Raw genomic sequence first — 15,042 nt, 5'->3', positions numbered from 1 at the left:
GGAAGGGGAAGTGAAGAAAAGATTTCTCTTTTGGTCTGGATGGTATGGTATACACATAAGAAGTCTGGAATTGCTGCAGCCATTTGGCTGCAAATACGGCAGTTTTATTTTTTCCTTTCCAAACTGTGTGCCTTCTATTTTCTTTTCTTATCCTACTACGGTAGCTAAATCTTCCAGTAATATGTTGAATATGAGTGATGAGAGTGGATATTCTTTCCTTCTTCCTGATCTTAAGAGAAAATGATCCAGTCTTTCACCATTAAGTACTGTGATGTTGCCTATAGGTTACTGTATAGACACTTGTTAGCAATTCAGGTGACTATCTTTTATTCCTAGTTTGCTGAAATTTTTTTCCTGAATTAGTGTTGGATTTTGTTAAATTCTTCTTCTGGGCCAATTGTTATGATTCGTATGACTTCCTTTTCAAACTATTGATATTAATCTCGGGTGGCCTCGGCCTGCAGCGGCTTGAAGCATGGTTTCAGTTCCCAGCCAGAAACTGAGGTTGGGTCGCAGCGGTGAGAGCACTGAATCTTAGCCACTAGACCAGTGGTCAGTGACAAGGCCCTGGCCCTTCGGCTTTGCATAAAAGAATTCCCACAAAGACAGAAAGTAGTGAAATAAGTAAAGTATTTATTAGGGAAAAAAGAAGTACACTACGTGTGGATAGACACATGGGCAAGCTCAAAGAGAGAGTCGCACCCTCATGGCAGTTTAAATCACTTATATGGGGCATTTCTTCTGGGTTTCCTTTGGCCAATCATTTTGATTTGCCTCGTTCAAAGTCCGTTTTTGGTATAGCTCAGGATTTTCCCATGTGTGCACACACATCTCTTAGCCAAGATGGATTCTAAGGAAGAGGCCTATGGGTAGGTTTAGTCACATGGCATCATTCCCCTTTTGACCTCCAAGGAGCCTTTCTGCATCATGTGTAGTCAGGAAGGTCTCCTGACTTTGAGAATGAGGAATATGTGGTCTCTTATCTTCTATCTGGGCAGGGCCCAGCCTCCTCTCTCAATTGCCCTGTTATTCCCATCTCAGAGTATTGGTCCACAGAGAACGAACTCAAACCGTTTGCCCCGGGGCCCGTCTGTCTCCTGCCTCAGTATGATGGATTATACTGATTGATAGTCAAATATTTAACTAGCTTTGTATATTCAGAATAGTTACCACTTGGTCATGGAAAAAGTTCTTTTAATACTTGGTTGGGTAAGTTTCACTAATGTTGGTATTGAGGATTTTTATGTAGAAAGTCTTGAGAGACACTGGTCTGTCATTTTTTAGTACTGTCTGACTTTGGTATCAGAATAATTCTCTCATTCACAAAATAGGTTGGGAAGTGTCCCTTCCTCTTCTATTTCTGACACAGATAGTGTAAAATTTGTAAAATTGGTGTTAATTTTTCTTGAAGTGTTGGTAGAATTTTCCAGTGAAACCAGATGGTGCTGGTGATTTCCACTTTCCTCTTTGGGAGATTTTAAAATATGGATTCAATTTCTTTAATAGTTATGGGATTATTCAGATGATCTATTTCACCTCAGTTCAGTTTAGGTAGTTCGCAGTTTTCCAGAAATTGGTACATTTCTTCTAAGTTGTCATATTCATGAGCATAAAGTTGTTTGTCCTATTTCCTTTATATTCTTTTAATGGCTATAGGATCTAAGGTGACATTCCCTATTTCATTCTGGACATTAGTGATTTGTGTCCTTTTGTTTTTATTGTTGTCAGTCTTGCTAGAGGTTTGCCAATTTTATAGACTTCCTTTGAAGGCCAACTTTTGCTTAATTGATTTTCTCTATTGTTCCCTTGTTTTTAACTTATTGATTTCTGCTCTTTTCTTTATTTCCCTCCTTCTACTTTCTTTGGGTTCCTTTTGCTCTTTCCTTTTTTCTAGATTCTCCACGTGGGAACCTAGAAAATTGATCTGAGACCTTTCCGAATTTCTAAAGTAAGCATTTAGTGCTATATATTTTTTTCTCACATGGTTGTTGCTGCATCCCACATATTTTGCTGTATTTTAATTTTCCTTCAGTTCTATGTATTTAAAAAAACTTTCCTTCGAGCCTTCCTCTTTCAGTCATGAATTTTTAAAAGAAGTTTGTTGTTTAATTTCCACATGCTTAGAGATTTTCCTGTTGTCTTTCTGTTATTGATTTCTAGCTAAACTTATTGTCAGGCAACATACTCTGTATGATATCAACTCTTTTAAATTTGTTAAGGTTTTTTTTTTTTATGGCCCATCTTGATTAATTTTCCATGGGTATTTGAAAAAAATGTGCATTGTGCTCGCTTGGAATGTTCTACATGCATGAATTGAAACTTCTTCATTGATTGCGCTGTTCAGTTCTTCTATATCCTTGCTGATTTTCTGCCTAGTAGTACTATTAGTTGCTAAGAGGTGGGTGCTCAAGTCCCCAGCTATAATTGTGGGTCTATGTCTCCTTTCAGCTTAATTAGCTTTTTGCCTCATGTATCCTGAGACTCAGTTTTTTGGTGCATATACATTTAGGATCATACATCATCTTGGTAGATTGATTTTTTAAAAAATCATTAGATCTCATCCTTCTTTGACTAGTAATTTTCTTTGTTCTGAGGTCCATATTACTGGATATTTACATATCCACTTCTTTTTGTTTGTTTGGTAAATGTTTGCACAGTATATCTTCCTCCATGCTTTTAGTTTCAACCTAGCTATGTCACTGAACTTGAGATGAGATTCTGTAAATAATAAACAGGCTATTTTTTTGAATTTTATTTTTTTATACAGCAGGTTCTTATTAGTTATCTATTTTATACATACTAGTGTATACATGTCAATCCCAATCTCCCAGTTCATCCCCCAACTGCCCCCCGCCACCGCTTTCCCCCCTTGGTGTCCATACGTTTGTTCTCTACATCTGTGCCTCTATTTCTGCCCTGCAAACCGGTTCATCTGTACCATTTTTCTAGATTCCACATGTATGCGTTAATATATGATATTTGTTTTTCTCTTTCTGACTTACTTCACTCTGTATGACAGTCTCTAGATCCATCCACGTCTCTACCAATGACCCAATTTCGTTTCTTTTTATGGCTGAGTAGTATTCCAATGTATACATGTGTCACATCTTCTTTATCCATTTGTCTGTCAATGGGCATTTAGCTTGCTTCCATGACCTGGCTATTGTAAATAGTGCTGCAATGAACATTGGGGTGCATGTGTCCTTTTCAATTATGGTTTTCTCTAGGTATATGCCCAGTAGTGGGATTGCTGGGTCATATGGTAATTCTAATTTTAGTTTTTTAAGGAACCTCCATACTGTTCTCCATAGTGGTTGTATCAATTTACATTCCCACCAACAGTGCAAGAGGGTTTCCTTTACTCTACATCCTCTCCAGCATTTGTTTTTGTAGATTTTCTGATGATGCCTATTCTAACCGGTGTAAGGTGATAACTCATTGCAGTTTTCATTTGCATTTCTCTAATAATTAGTGATGCCGAGCAGCTTTTTTTTTTTCATGTTCAGATAATTTTATTCGGTTTTGACATTGTGATAATCAGGATTTTAAAAAACATTAGTAAAATACACAGAGAGAAGTGCACATCTTTTTTTTTGTTTTGTTTATAATAGATTTTACTTTTCAGAACAGTTTTATGTTCACAGCAATATTGAGCAGAAAGTACAGAGATTTCCTATATTCTCCCTGTCCCACATATTCATAGCCACTGCCACTCCCCTGCCCCAATGAACATCCTCCAGAGTGGTATGTTTGTTACAATTGGTGAACCTACATTTACACATCATTATCACCCAAAGTCCATAGCTTACCTTAGGGTTCACTCTTGGTGTTGTACATTTCATGGATTTGAAGCAATGTTTAATAACATGTATCCATCATTATAAGAACATACAATGCATTTTCGCTGCCTTAAAGATTCTCTCTACTCCACCTATTCATCCTTCCCTCCCCTATAATCCCTGGCAACTACTGATATACTTACTGTCCTCAAAGTTTTGCCTTTTCCAGAATGTCACAGTTAGACTCATACAGTATGTAGCCTTTTCAGATTGTTTTTTTTTCACTTAGTAATACACATTTATGGTTCCTCCATGTCTTTTCATGGTTTCATAGCTCTTTTTCTTAGCATTGCATAATATTCCATTTTCTGGATGCACCACAGTTTATTTATTCATTCGCCTACTGAAGAACATCTTGTTTGCTTCCAAGTTTTGACAATTATGAATAAAGCTGCTATAAATAACCATGTACAGGTTTTTGTGCAGACATAAGTTTTCAACTCCTTTGGGTAAATACTGAGGGCTAGTCCTGAAGTGTATTTAGTTTTGTCAGAGATTGGCAAACTGTCTTCCAAAGAGGCTGTATAATTTGCATTCCCACCAGCAATGAATAAGAGTTTCCACTGCTCTACTTCCACGCCAGCATTTGGTGTTGTCAGTGTTCTGGATTTTGGCCATTCTGATAGATGTGAAGTGGTATCTCACTGCTGTTTCAATTTGCACTTTCCTGATGACATATGATGTACAGTTGTTTGCTCCAACCCTAACTGGATGAAGCAAAATGAGAATTGCTCAAACAACTGAAAAATCCAAGGGTAAATCTGACTTTAGGCACAGCTGGACCCAAGGGCTCAAACAAAGCCATCCAAATCTAGCTCCTCTCTCTGCATCTCTGCATAGATACTAGTCTCATAAAGCCTCTCCCACAGTGGTCTCAAGATAGCTCCATGGAGGTCCCAGGACTGCAACTTTCCTCATTCACATCCAGTAGCAAAGAGTGAGAATTCTTGTCCCAGCATTCCCCCCTAACCAAGAATTCACTGTGTCTCATCTTCTCCAATCTGATCTCATGACTCTCTGAACAAATCACTGTAACCAGGAAATGTGATATACTAACTGGCTCAGACCCAAGTACATGCTTAATCCGAGATGGACACTGAAACAATACTACCTCGTGGGCTGCTAGTGTTGGAGGGTCTCCTGCAGAGGCGGGGGTGGATGTGTCTCACCGTGAGGACAAGGACCTGAGCAGCTTTTCATGTGTCTCTTGGTCATCTGTAAATCTTCTTTGGAGAAATGTCTATTTAGGTCTTCTACCCATTTTTGGATTGGGTTGTTAGTTTTTTTAACATTGAGCTGCATGAGCTGATTATATATTTTGGAGATTAATCCTTTGTCTGTTGATTCATTTACAAATATTTTCTCCCATTCTGAGGGTTGTCTTTTTGTCTTGTTTATAGTTTCCTTTGCTGTGCAAAAGCTTTTAAGTTTCACTAGGCCCCATTTGTTTTTTATGTTTTTATTTCCATTACTCTAGGAGGTGGGTCAAAAAAGATCTTGCTGTGATTTATGCCAGAGAGTGTTCTTCCTATGTTTTCCTCTAAGAGTTTTATAGTGTCTGGTCTTACATTTAGGTCTCTAATCCATTTTGAGTTTATTTTTCTGTATGGTGTTAGGGAGTGTTCTAATTTCATTCTTTTACATGTAGCTGTCCAGTTTTCCCAGCACCACTTATTGAAGAGGCTGTCTTTTCTCCATTGTATATCCTTGCTTTGCTTGCCATAGATTAGCTGATGATAGGTGTGTGGGTTCATCTCTGGGCTTTCTATCCTCTTCCATTGATCTATATTTCTGTTTTTGTGCCAGTACCGTATTGTCTTGATTACTGTAGCTTTGTAGTATAGTCTGAAGTCAGGGAGTCTGATTCCTCCAGCTCCGTTTTTTTCCCTCAAGACTGCTTTGGATATTCCGGGTCTTTTGTGTCTCCATACAAATTTTAAGATTTTTTGTTTTAGTTCTGTAAAAAAAAATGCCATTGGTAATTTGATAGGGATTGTACTGAATCTGTAGATTGCTTTGGGCAGTATAGTCATTTTCACAATACTGATTCTTCCAATCCAAGAACATGGTATATCCCTCCACCTGTTGGTATCATCTTTAATTTCTTTCATCAGTGTCTTATAATTTTCTGAGTACAGATCTTTTACCTCCTTAGGTAGGTCTATTCCTAGGTATTTTATTCTTTTTGTTGCAATGTTGAATAGGATTGTTTCCTTAATTTCTCTTTCTGATCTTTCATTGTTAGTGTATAGGAATGCAAGAGATTTCTGTGCATTAATTTTGTCTCCTGCTACTTTACCAAATTCATTGATTAGCTCTAGTAGTTTTCTGGTGGCATCTTTAGGATTTTCTATGTATAGTATCATGTCATCTGCAAACTGACAGTTTTACTTCTTCTTTTCTTATTTGGATTCCTTTTATTTCTTTTTCTTTTCTGATTGCTGTGGCTAAAACTTCCAAAACTATGTTGAATAAAAGTGGAGAGAGTGGGCAACCTTGTCTTGTTCCTGATCTTAGTGGAAATGCTTTCAGTTTTTCACCACTGAGAACGATGTTGGCTGTGGGTTTGTCATATATGGCCTTTATTATTTGAGGTTAGTTCCCTCTATGCCTACTTTCTGGAGAGCTTTTATCATAAATCGTGTTGAATTTTGTCAAGAGCTTTTTCTGCATCTATTGAGATGATCATATGGTTTTTATTCTTCGGTTTGTTAATATGGTGTATCATATTGATTGATTTGTGAATACTGAAGAATCCTTGCATCCCTGGGATAAATCCCACTTGGTCATGGTGTATGATACTTTTAATATGTTGTTGGATTCTGTTTGCTAGTATTTTGTTGAGGATTTCTGCATCTATATTCATCAGTGATATTGATCTGTAATTTTCTTTTTTTGTAGTATCTTTGTCTGGTTTTGGTATCAGGGTGATGGTGGCCTCATAGAATGAGTTTGGGAGTGCTCCTTTCTCTGTAATTTTTTGGAAGAGTTTGAGAAGGATCGGCATTAGCTCCTCTCTAAATGTTTGACAGAATCCACCTGTAAAGCCATCTGGTCCTGCACTTTTGTCTCTTGGGAGAGTTTTGTTTTTTCTTTTAAACATTTTTACTGGAGCATAACTGCTCTACAATGGTGTATTAGCCTCCGCTTTACATCAAAGTGAATCAGCCATACATACACATACATCCCCACATCTCCTCCCTCACACACCCCTCCACATCCCCCCATCCCACCCCTCCAGGCAGTTACAAAGCACCGAGCTGATCTTTTTGGGAGATTTTTTTTTTTTTTTTTTTTTTTTTTTTTTTTTGCGGTACGCGGGCCTTTCACTGTTGTGGCCTCTCCCGTTGTGGAGTACAGGCTCCGGATGCACAGGTCCTGCAGCCATGGCTCATGGGCCCAGCTGCTCCGTGGCATGTGGGATCCTCCCGGACTGGGGCACGAACCCGCGTCCCCCGCATTGGCAGGCGGACTCTCAACCACTGCACCACCAGGGAAGCCCCTTGTTGCGAGATTTTTAATCACAGTTTCAATTTCAGTGCTTGTGATTTGTCTGTTCACATTTTCTATTTCTTCCTGGTTCAGTCTTGGAAGGTTATATGTTTCTGAGAATTTGTCCATTTCTTCCAGGTTGTCCATTTTATTGGCATAGAACTGCTTGTAGTAGTCTCTTATGATGCTTTCTATTTCTGTGGTGTCTGTTGTAATTTCTATTTTCTAATTTTATTGATTTGAGTCCTCTCCCTCATTTTCTTGATGAGTCTGGCTAAAGGTTTATCAATTTTGTTTATCTTCTCAAAGAACTAGCTTTTAGTTTTATTGATCTTTGCTTTTGTTTTCTTTGTTTCTATTTCATTTATTTCTGCTCTGATCTTTATGATTTCTTTCCTTCTACTAACTTTGGGTTTTGTTTGTTCTTCTTTCTCTAGTTCTTTTAGGTGTAAGGTTAGATGGTTTATTAGAGATTTTTCTTGTTTATTGAGGTAGGCTTGTATTGCTATAAACTTCCTTCTTAGAACTGCTTTTGCTGCATCCCATAGGTTTTGGATAGTCATGTTTTCACTGTTATTTGTCTCTAGGTATTTTTTGATTTCTTCAGTGATCTATTGGTTATTTAGTAACGTATTATTTAGCCTCTATGTGTTTGTGTTTTTTACATTTTTTTCCCTGTAATTTATTTCTTATCTCATAGCATTGTGGTCAGAAAACATGTTTAATATGATTTCAATTTTCTTAAATTTACCGAGGCTTGATCTGTGACCCAAGATGTGATCTATCCTGGAGAATGTTCTGTGTGCACTTGAGAAGAAAGTCTAATCTGGTTAAACAGGCTATTTAAAAAATCTTTTCTTGACTTCCCTAGTGGTGCAGTGGTTAAGAATCTGCCTGCCAATGCAGGGGACAGAGGTTCAATCCCTGGTCCAGGAAGATCCCACATGCTGTGGAGCAATTAAGCCCATGTGCCACAACTACTGAACCTGTGCTCCAGAGCCCATGAGCCACAACTAGTGAAGTCCATGCTCCATGGCAAGAGAAGCCACCACAATGAGAAGCCCACACACTGCAACAAAAAGCAGCTCCTGCTCGCTACAACTAGAGAAAGCCCACACATAGCAATGAAGACCCACTGCAGCCAAATAAATAAATAAATTAGTTAAATAAAAAAAAATAAAAATCTTTTCTACCAAACTATCGTTTGATTGACATTTAGGAATAATTATATGTTAGGGCTTAAGTCTATCCTTTTATTGTTTGTTTTCTGATTCTCATTCCTCTATTTCTCTTTTCCTTCCTTTCTATGGATTACTTGAACAATTTTTAGTGTTTCACCTTATTTATACATTTTTAAAATTGTTCTTTTTGTATAGCTTTCATGGTGGTTGTTCTGGGTATTATAATATATAAATGCTATTTAACACAGTCTACTAGTATAAATATTTTACCACTTATAGTGAAGTGTGGGATCTTCACTTCCTCTTAGGTCCCTTTACTTTCCTTACTTTAAATATCACTGCCTAGAGTACTGGATGGTATCACAATTTTTGCTTCAATAATCAAATATAATTTATAAAATTCATGAGGAAAGGATAATTTATTTTATGTACCCATATTTTTGCTCTTTCTATTGTTCTTTCTTCAATCCTAACCCTTCAAAATGTTCTCTTTTATCACTTCATTTCTATTTGAAGGACTTTCTTTAGACAACCTTAAGATAGATATGCTGGTGAAGATTTTCTTTAGTTTTCTTTCTCCTGAGAAAATCTTTATTTCCCTTTCCTTCCTGAAGGATAATTTTGCTAGATATATAATTCATAGTTAACAGTTATTTTCTCTCAGCACTTGAAAAATATTGTGTCACTTACTTCTGGCCTTCAGGGATATAGATCAGAAACCATTTGAACTGATGTTGCCTTGAATATAACATGTTGTCTCTGTCTGGTTGTTTTCAGAAATAAATTATAATGTACCTTGGTGTGGATTTCTTTGGGTTTATCGTGTTTGAGATTCATTTGATTTCTTAGATCTGTAGGTTTGTGTCTTTTACCAAGTTTGGAAAGTTTTCAGTCATTATTTCACTGAATACTCTTTTAGTCAATCTCTTCTCGTTCTTGGACTCCAATGATATTAATATTAGATATTTGTTATTGTCACACAGGTCCCTGAAGCTCTGATCAATTTTTTCAATCTATTTTTCTGCCTGTTATTAAGATTGGGTATATTCTATTAATTGTCCTTATGTTTGCTGATTTTACCTTCTGTCACCCCCAGTCTAATATTGAACTGATCCAGCAAGATTTTTATTTCTGTTACTGAAATTTTCAGTTCATTTTCCATTTTCTTCTGCTGGTTCTTTTTTTTTATAACTTCCTTTCTTTCCTGAGTTTTCTCTTTTCATTTGTTTCAAGAGAATTTATAATTGATCTTGAAGTATTTTTATGAACTGCTTTAAACTGAATGCTGGCAATTCCAACATCTGATTTATCTCAGTGATGACATAAGTTGATTGCCTTTTTTCCATTCTAGTTTTTATTTTCCTATTTCTTACTATGATAAGTGATTTTTGCTTATACCGTATAAGTTTTGCTTGTACCCTATAAGTTTTTCTATTGTGTTAAGAGGCTCTGGTTCCAATCAGATCTTTAAATCTTCTATTTTAGCAATCATTCACTCTGTTTAGCATGCAGATTTCAGCCTAGTTTTGTTCCATTGACAGTTTAAGTTTGTGGGGTTCTTTTTGTTTTGTTTGCCTTCATGGTTTTATTTTGGTCTTCTTGGTTCATCTTATGCTACTGGGGCTCTCACTGCTTCTTGCTGGTATTGCTTGGGGGAATGGATGGGATAGGGATTTAACCAAAGCAGTCTCCTTTGTGTCGCTCAGTACGAAAATCTCAGGCCCACAGGTTCCTGCTTGTGACATTCCACCACTATGGAAATGAAATCCCTAATGGATGCTTGTCCCCCACCCAAATATAATTATACTGTAATAAAGGGACTCCTACTAGGAAAGCACTAAAGTGACTTTTGCTGTGAGAACTGTAGGAAAATGTAAAAGTAGCCATTACAGATCTTGTTTCCCAGCTTCCTCATAAGGGGCTTTAACATAATAAAAGGAGACAGCTATTCAGGGCATAATTACATGGGAGTCTCAAGATGGTTAACTATAAATGTATGTAAAAGGAGAAAATTGACAGTGTGTTCACTGAAAGCTTGGTGGAATTTTATAGGAAATTTAGGAACTTACAACTCTCTAACCTCGAACTTTCTAGGATATAAAAACCTCAAGGCATATATGCTCAGTCTGAGCTTAGACCAATAACTAAGAAAAGTTCTGATGCAGCTCCAGTATTGGTTGTCAAAATGTCCTCTTTTAACATTAAGTTTGTAATATAAGAAGAAAATTGACATGAACGTCAGGGTCCCTTGACCCAGTCTCCAATAAATTACCCCAATATTGGGTGCAATGGTTTGAAGGCTGAATAGAAATGTTTAAGCCTATTAGATAAAGGAGTACAATGTAGAGTATTACCTAGACCTGCTAGTAAGCCTGTTCCAGGTGTAGAATGAATGTATGGGGATATGGAGATGCTACAGTAGTTGGGAAAAATAAATGTCTGGTTAAATTTTGGAATGTATGATAAAAAAAATGTATGTCCTGGTGTCATCTGCATTACTTGAGTGGATAATTAGTATAGACATAATATCTGAATGAAAATCCCTCCTAACCAGGTACACATGAAAAGATATCTTCCCTTTGTCAAGTGCTAATTAGACAAGCAAAATTGAATCAGAATTACCCAAGCCAACTCAAATCAGAAAACATCAGATTCAGGTGTATTAGTGCTCAAAAACTCATTGTATAATAGCCTGGTGTGGACAATGAGGCAAGCCAATGGAATTAAGACACCAATAATAAATTATAAGAGACTTAATAACTCAGTATTCTCAATATCCTCACTTTGTGAGATGATATAACCTATTCAACTGATGAATATTTGAACTCTCCCTTATATTGTCACAATCTAATAAGGTGGGACCAAGTCTAATGCAACTGGCAAAATTATAATATACTATACTGATGATATTATAATTATGTCTGAAATTGAGGATCAAACTCAAAGCAACCTTACTATGGTCATAAATCTCATGATAATCAGGGATTATTGGTTAACCCCACAAAAATCCAGAACCCCACACAGGTTGTGAGGCTCTTAAGGATTACTTGGATGGGAGCAACATATGGCTTATCACAGATCATTAAAAATAAATCATTTTCACTGACTGTCTCTCAGTATGAACCATGCCTATTGGAATTTCTTGGCTTTTGGAGAATTCATACTCCTTGCTTTGGGATATCATTGGCTAGAATCCTTAAAACCATTGAAAGAAAGTCCATATTTAACTGGGAGCTTGAGCAAAAACAAGTGTTCTTAGAACAGCAGAAGGTTGTAAATCAAGCTATTTCTTTATGACTACATAGCCCTAAGGTTGAAATGACATTAACAAGTGTTGGCCACCTACACTCATGCCAACTGGAACCTCTCACAAAAGTCTATACCTATTACTACTACTTAATGGCAACCTATCTAGTCTTTTGGACTAGAAAATTATCAGATGCGGTTCTCTGGCGTACTCCCTTTGAAAGGCAGTTACTGACTTGTTATTGAGCACCTTTGCAGACAGCCAAAATAAGTAAATGCTTAAGATTGTATTAAGACCTGAAATACCTATAACCATAGGTGATAATAGGAAGGCATTCCAACAGAGGGCAACACCTAAAGAAACTCCCTCATAAGATGGAATGCGAATGGTATGTACAAGAACATGCTTTTTTTTTTCTGCAAGAAAGGGTCACTGCATTCATAAGCAAGTAGTCTCATTTCTCCTATAACCTACTGTAGAGCTGCCTGAGGACTTACTGATAGCTATTGCTTAATGGGCATGCTTTTGACCGGGTGCCTAAAGATGCCAGGCAAGGTCTGGTTTAGAGAGTGCAATTCCAGAAGCATGACTGGGCCATGACTCAGTGTAAAAATCAGCTACCCTGCAAACAGCAAATAGTAAAATCCTCATGTAAGAGCTGAATTACAGGCTCTGTTCCTTGCAATGATAAAAGAACTGGGAAAAAAATAAAAGCCCTACTATTTGGGTATACTGACTCTTGGGCTTGTAATTTGTTCTGCAAAATGGACAAAATGGGTCATGAAAAGGACCTTTATAAGGGATACTACTCTTTGAAAATCTCTATGGAAATTCTGAGATAAAATCAAAGTAAGGTATGCTGAGACTTAACCAAAACAACCTTATGCCAGGATCTGAAGATGATCACAGTCAAGAAGTTGACACTCTAGTTTTTTTTTTTTTTTTTGCTGTACGCGGGCCTCTCACTGCTGTGGCCTCTCCCGTTGCGGAGCACAGGCTCCGGACACACAGGCCCCGCGGCCATGGCTCGCGGGCCCAGCCGCTCCGCGGCATGCGGGATCCTCCGGGACCAGGGCACGAACCCGCGTCCCCTGCATCGGCAGGCGGACTCTCAACCACTGCGCCACCAGGGAGGCCCCGACACTCTAGTTTGATCTCTTGAAGTGGCAGCTTAGGTCCATGACAGGAACAGACGTAAGGAAACTCAAGTCATGCAACCATGTGCCAAATGGTGATATGTACTGGTAGCCCCCACTGAAGTCAAACGTTTAACAACCAGAAAAGGCAAAGTCTAAAGTTTACCCTTGCCAGCACATAGTGGGCTAGTAGATTACTTTTGCTTTTTACTTATGGCTGGGACTAGGGAAGTGTACTTAAGTGGACACTGACAGGACTTGATTCATGTTCCGGGTTTGGATTTCCATACCCAGTACACTGAAGCCAATGCTGTTAATACTATTAAAAGACTGGGGAAAAAAGGAGTCAATGCTAATACTATAAAAAGACTAGGACAAAAAAATATTGTACCAGTTTGGTCTTCCCAGTTACATTTCATCAGATCAAGGCATTCACTTCTCTATCTACCTAATGCAACAGTGGGTATAGAAACATCACTCTCAATAAACACTTCATATTCTTTATATAATAACTGACATGGTCAATTAAAATATCTGTTTAAAATGATTGATGGTGACAAAAGATTAAAGCGCTAGTCTACAAACTTCCGGCCTTATATTTTGCAATTTAATATCAACAGGTCTAATTATGGGTCTTCATTAGCTAAATTGTTATGCATTTGTGGTGAAATTGGGGAAAAGGGAATGAGGGAGGATACAAGAGCTTATATTCAAGACTTATATTTAAGCACAATTTTTTTTCAATGCCAGTCTTAGTAGTTCCTAGACTAGAGCTACTGTCCCAGAGCATGAAATGCCCAAAATGAGAAATTATATCTGTTAATCTGAACCTATCTAAAAAAATTCCAAAGGGATGGGTGGGATGGATTATTTCTTCTCCATACCTTGCCAAGTTGGGGCTGATGGCTGTAAATGTTTTGTTGCCTAGTGAATGTGAGAGTCCCATTCCAAGTATTTGTTTAATCTGATCCTCCGTAGGCAGAAATGGAATAAAGGAGATGTTTCATCTAGCTACCAGCAATATGAAGGGTCAGTGCCTGAACCTATCTCAGCAGGAAAGGTTTAGATGAAAATTAATGATAAATGAAAGAAAAAAGAGATTGTAAACTGAGGGAGAAGGAGTCAGGGAATGCATATAACAAAAGGGAAATGTTAATATAATTTTGGTGCCTTGAGAGAAACCTGGAGAAAAATAATAGCTACCTTAGATTTGACTCATATGCATTTGGAGGGAAGCACTCTGTTTAAACTTCCTCCTCATGTAAAGAACTAAGTAATGAGGTGGGTGACAGCCATTCTAACCAACACACATTCAGGAGTTGTCTGTGTACTCAAAATGGATAAAACGATGGGAGCTCTGACTATGATCATATGAAACAATATTAATATGGTTATGTATTTTGATTCTAATTTTCCGGGATGTGTCTATTACCAAAGAGACATGAAAAGAAGAAACTTACAGGGAATATTTACTCAGTGCAATCTGGAGAACACAAATTCATAATAATCTGAATAAACACTGTGTGGCCATTAACTGTGAGGGTAAAAGTTTAAAAATGTGCTGAGATTTGCTCATGTAAGATTATCTGCTGCATGTCCCAACTGTCATAATATTATATATAAAAATAGGTAATTGCCCTGTTTTTGTGGGTAGAAATTAATATTGTAAAATATAATAAAACTTAAGATAAAACTGATATTAATGTAACTAAACAACAACAAAAACATGTAACCCAATTTTAAGATTAACAAGGGACCAGAACAGATACTTCTCCAAAGAAGATATACAATGGCCATTAAGTATATGCAAAGACACTAAAATCTAATCATTAGAGAAATGCAAATCAAATCCACAATGAGATATCACTTCACACCCATTAGGATGCTCACTATAAAACAACAACAAGTGTTCATGAAGATGTGGAGAAATTGGAATGGTGGTACACGGTTGGTGGGAATGCAAAATGTTGCAGCCACTATGAAAAATAGTATGGAGGTGCCTCAAAGCATTAAAGATAGAACTACCACATGATCCTGCAATTCCACTTCTAGGAATACACATATATACAGAAGAGTTGAAAGCAGAATATCAAAGAGATATCTGTACACTCATGTTCATTGCAGCATTATTCATGATAGCCAAGAAT

The sequence above is a fragment of the Mesoplodon densirostris genome, chromosome 9 (genome assembly GCF_025265405.1).
Source record: "Mesoplodon densirostris isolate mMesDen1 chromosome 9, mMesDen1 primary haplotype, whole genome shotgun sequence".
Taxonomy (NCBI): Eukaryota; Metazoa; Chordata; class Mammalia; order Artiodactyla; family Ziphiidae; genus Mesoplodon; species Mesoplodon densirostris.
The sequence above is the reverse complement of the archived record's forward strand: the minus strand, read 5'-3'. Positions refer to the sequence as shown.